Source organism: Dermacentor silvarum, chromosome 4 (genome assembly GCF_013339745.2).
Source record: "Dermacentor silvarum isolate Dsil-2018 chromosome 4, BIME_Dsil_1.4, whole genome shotgun sequence".
NCBI lineage: Eukaryota > Metazoa > Arthropoda > Arachnida > Ixodida > Ixodidae > Dermacentor > Dermacentor silvarum.
Genome location: NC_051157.2, coordinates 219,822,261 through 219,827,260, shown reverse-complemented (window position 1 = coordinate 219,827,260; position 5,000 = coordinate 219,822,261).

The following is a 5,000-nucleotide window of genomic DNA, read 5'->3' as shown; positions in this document are numbered from 1 at the left end:
AATAAGCGCCACATGACGGCCAAACTCGCCAAACCTCTTCTTTAAATATTCCTGAGAGCTCAACGAAATTTTCACCATTTGCGCCTACGTTTTCAAATCCGCTTTTAGTTTTTTTTTATTGCTCATTTGGTGAATGATTCGCACGCCATGCATCTGTCAAAACAATGCATTTTTTGTGGAAGCTTAGGCGATACCAGTGAGCATAAGAAAACACGAAGAAATAGCTCATATTTCTCCCTATAAATAGTACCATTCCATACAGCCGCAAAAATATACTGCAACATTCGTGCTTTAGTCTACAAAAAATTTACAACGCCTAGTTTCAGTTTTACCATTCTCAACGAAGAAATTTTCATAATTATAATTCCTGAAAATATTTGTGGAAAGCTCTGAAAGTTGTTTCTTTGCATTCAGGACATGTTAAAGGATAAGCATGCGAAATTTCATTATGATCACACTACGTAAAGTACGCAAATTTTAGTGCACAAACTCTATAAATGCTACAAATTGAAGAACTGGGACAAACACGTTTTAATGTTTAAAGATGCTGGACTTCGGCCGGGAAATGGTTTTCTTTTCCCATTTTCAGCAAAACTGCCGCGATGCCGATGTGAGCTCTGGGGAGAAGGGGCCAGGCCTACCTACATCTCCACTAAAAAGCAAGAGCAAGCAACGCCGCGGAGCGATATGCCGCGTGTGCGAAATCCGGAAAAATTCGCACTTTCATGAGTCCGGGCGAGTGTTTCTTGCATTTTTCGCTGTCTTGTACCTGATTCTCAGCTTTGATTTTTTTAATACATAGGAGAGGAGGCTTGGAGGAATACAAAACAACAAAATAGATTTGTTTTCGTATAAAACAATTGCCGTTTTTCGAAATTTGCGTTTTCCCCCCGACCGAGCACGACTCATTACCCTTTCACAACGGCTTCACCGTCGCGCAGCGCTGCTCTGCGCTAAGCCGAACCAACAGGCAAAAAAACTATGGGCGCCATCTATGTACGGACAAAGGAAGCGCGAAGTGCATCGCTGTGGCGTACAAATGCTAGATGGCGCGCGGTAACACTCGTTGTCATAATTACAGTAAGGAGCGGTTTTGTGCCTTTAGGAAATCCGTCGAGCATCTAGCTGTTAGTTGTGGCACTTGTCGCATTTTTCTCGTTAAAATAAAGCTAATTTCATCAGTCTGCGTTGAAAACTCGCCGAGTTAGGTCGGAATATGTCTGCGGCCTTTTTTCCAAAATGGCGGCGCCCATAAGTTTGCCTGTTGGTTCGGCTAAAGCGCAGAGCAGCGCTGCGCGACGGTGAAGCCGTAAAGAAAGGGTAATGAATTGTGCTTGGTCGGGGGGAAAACGCAAATTTCGAAAAACGGCAATTGTTTTATCCGAAAACAAATGTATTTTATTGTTTTGTATTCCTCCAAGCCTCCTCTCCTATGTATTAAAAAAGAAATGAAAGCTGAGAATCAGCTTGATTTGAAAGCTTGAAACGGTCGCGGCGCCGACACTGTCGCTAGCCGCAATATAATGTCACTCAGCCGTGCAATGCCTGCACAGCTGAGCCGATTCACCGTGCACCCCTTGTAGCCGTGCACTGCAGCATGAGCTAGACAAGTATCGAAACGTTTGACAGTGGACATCGATTTTCGCTTAAAAAAAAAAAAGTTCCATTTACACCTCACTTCATGTAGCGGAACTTAATTTGCGAACCGATGTTTATGTAGACGGTGGACTAGCGCAGGAATCGGCGACCAGCAACGCTTGTTCCGAGTTAAACGTTTCTCGTGTCGTAGCTGGTGCTCAATAACTAAATTCGCTCGTGCCCACGCGTACGTCAGCACAGCCGTGGTTTCAGATAGACCATTTAATTAGGCATGTACGTGGCCGCGCGCGTACGTACACAATATACCAAAAGTCGCCCTACGATTTCTGCATTTTCAGCGAAAGTGAAAAAAAAAAAAAAAAATTAAGGACGATCCACGCTTGTGAAAACGTATGAAACAGTAGTAAACTCTGTAAGCGTTCTTTTCTTTTCCTCTCGCTTTCTTTTCCTCTCTGTGTGTCTCACGCTCTCATTTTCTCTTTCTGTGGCCCATAGCAAGTTGTCTTACAATCGTCGGTACAACGCAACGGTACAACGAGCAAGCATTTATGGTACCCATAAATTCTTGTTCTGCAAGAGTGGGTGCCATAGTCCAGTGGTTATCGTTAGTGGATAGCACTCCCCTTCGGATCGTGTGTACCCTGGTTCGAATCCCGCCGCGCGAAGAAAGTAGTGACTTTTTTTTTTCCATATCTCTCTTGCTCCACATTCTTTGCTCGAAACTGCGAGCACCAGAATAGATTCTAAATTTATTCATTTTGCAAAAAGCACTTGACAATTTCCGCCTGTTTCCGTCTTTATATAAACAGTGGTGGTCCTTTAGCCTATTTTTTGTAAAGCAACCGAAGTCTGTCAGTATACAGGGTGTTTTTTTTTTTTTTTTTTTTAGCTGCACCAAATTTTAAAATTAGTAAAATGTAAATCTTTGTCAAGTTATGTTTGCCATTCCAGTGTACGGATTGGCGGCCTCTAGATAATACAGAGCAATTTCCGCAATTACGTGCGTAATTAGCAAATTTACGCTAATTAACTTTCTAATGATCAACAATAGGTGGCTATAGCAAATGAGTACTTTGGGGCCCGTCCTCGACACTACCTAGCCCAAGGATCGAATTTTGAATAGCGGAGTTCATGTGGGAGCTACGCGAACAATTAGTTCCTCTTGGCAGGCTGCTTGAAACTGAAACTGGCCGCAAAAAGAGCGTCTCTGTCGTCGATGTCGCCACCCCCCGGCCCTTTCGTCACGTCTCCGACGTCACGGCTGGTCCGACCAAACGAGCAGCTTGCGTTATCTCTTTGCTGTCTGCGGCGTTGGCCTAACGCTTCAATGCCGGCGGGCCGCCAAATTTACTTCGTCATTCCGTCGGGCGCCACGTTGCGCTGTGGCGCCAACCCCGCTCCTTGGGCTTTTAGATACTACAGGCGCGGCGTCATATCAGTCTGTATCAGTGAACGCCGCGGATAGCAAGGAGATAACGGAAGCTGCTCGCGGGCCGGACTGGCGCCTAGCTCGGAGACGTGACGAAAGGCAGGGGGGGCGGCGACAGCGTTATGCCATGTCATCAGCTTACTTGTTTTCTCGCATTAACCTGAATTGTTTTGCTATTTATTTGTTCAAATCGTAATTCTTTCGCTGCTGTGTGTAGACAACTTGACATCTTTGCTGCACTTGCTCTAACAAAATTTGTTTTCTTCTTTTTATTTATAGAACAGCTTCTGTAGTATGTGTTTTATTTTCGCGAGTGAGAAAATAAATTCTTCTTTTTCTAGCGTTAGGTAGTGTGAACATTCTCAAATTTGAACACACACACACACACACATGTGTGTGTATGTGTGTAAATGGATCGGAAAACATTTCTTTAAATGGCCAGGAAAATATCGCTGACGATTGTGTCGTCGTTTATTGCTTGTGCATGTGCTGCAGAAGAACCATTTTTGTAAGGGACCACGGAAATGCAAGGGAAAAAAGCGCACGAAAAAAAAAAAAAGAAATGTGATTGTGGCAAATCAGAACCTGCTTCAGAATCAGAACGTTGTTTCTTCTTCTGCAGTTGCTCTAACCGAAATTGTTTTCTTCATTTTATTTAGAACAGGGATTGGGCTTCGGTAGTGTGCATTTTTACTCATAATTAATTCTTGTTCTAGTTGCAGCGCTAGGTACTTCCATCATTCTCAAATTTGAACACACACACGCACGCTGTGTGTGTTGCATGTGCTGCAGAAGGACCATTTTTGTAAGGGGTACCGCGGAAATGCAAGGAAAAAAAGCGCACGAAAAAAAAAAAAGAATTGTGATTGTGGCTAATCAGAACCTGCTTCAGAATCAGATCATTCTCAAATTTGAACACACGCACACTGCTGCAGAAGAACTATTTTTGTAAGGGACCACGGAAATGCAAGGAGAAAAAGCGCACGAAAAAAAAAAAAAAAGAGAGAATTGCGATTGTGACAAATCAGAACCTGCTTCAGAATCGGAACGTCGTTTCTTCTTCTGCAGTTGCTCTAACCGAAATTGTTTTCTTCTTTCTATTTAGAACAGGGCTTTTTCTCAAATTTGAACACACGCACACTGTGCTGCAGAAGAACTATTTTTGTAAGGGACCACGGAAACGCAAGAAAAAAAGCGCTCGAAAAAAAAAAAAAAAAAGAATTGCTTTTGTGGCAAATCCTGCTTCAGAATTATTCAGCCGAGGCAGCAAAGAAAACAACAAATGTTCTTAAATGTAAATGTGTTCTGAAATGAAAATTTGGCAATTTTGGACGCCTTTCTTACTGGTTTGGTTTTCATTAGATATTTTCATTAGAATTTTATGCATTCAAACGCGGCCAGTTTTCATCAGTGATACGTGGCGCTTGCCTACCCTGACTACGAGCGCACCTAAAAAAAAAAAAAAAAAACACAGGAAAACAGAACACGCCAACAGCCGCGGGAAAGAACCCGCAAAGTCCGCTACCATGTCAACCGGGGCGGCAAAGAAAGTCTTTAAGCCGCACTCGACGCACCGAAAGTCCGCCACCGCGTCCATCGGGGTAGGAAGGAGAAGAAAAAAAAAAAAAACCCGGGATTCCTCCTGCTCTGTGTTGACAGTCTGCGGGTGAGTGGGGCGGCGCGCAAGCGCGCGGCAAAGTCCCTCAGCACGTCAGCCGGGGCGGCCAAAAAACCGCGTCAACCGGGGCGGCGAAGAACGCGCGTTTGAGCTGCACGCGATGCAAGTCGGCAGGCGCCAATGCGGCAATCGAGCCGCTCATAAGTGACCGAAATTGGTTGGCGTCGCGATTCCTCCTCCGCGGTGTTGACATTCAGCTAGTCTTCTGGCGAGTGGGGTGGGGCAGTGCCCAAGCGCGCGGCAAAGTCCCTTACCAACCACGTCAGCCGGGGCGGCCTAAAAACCACGTCAACC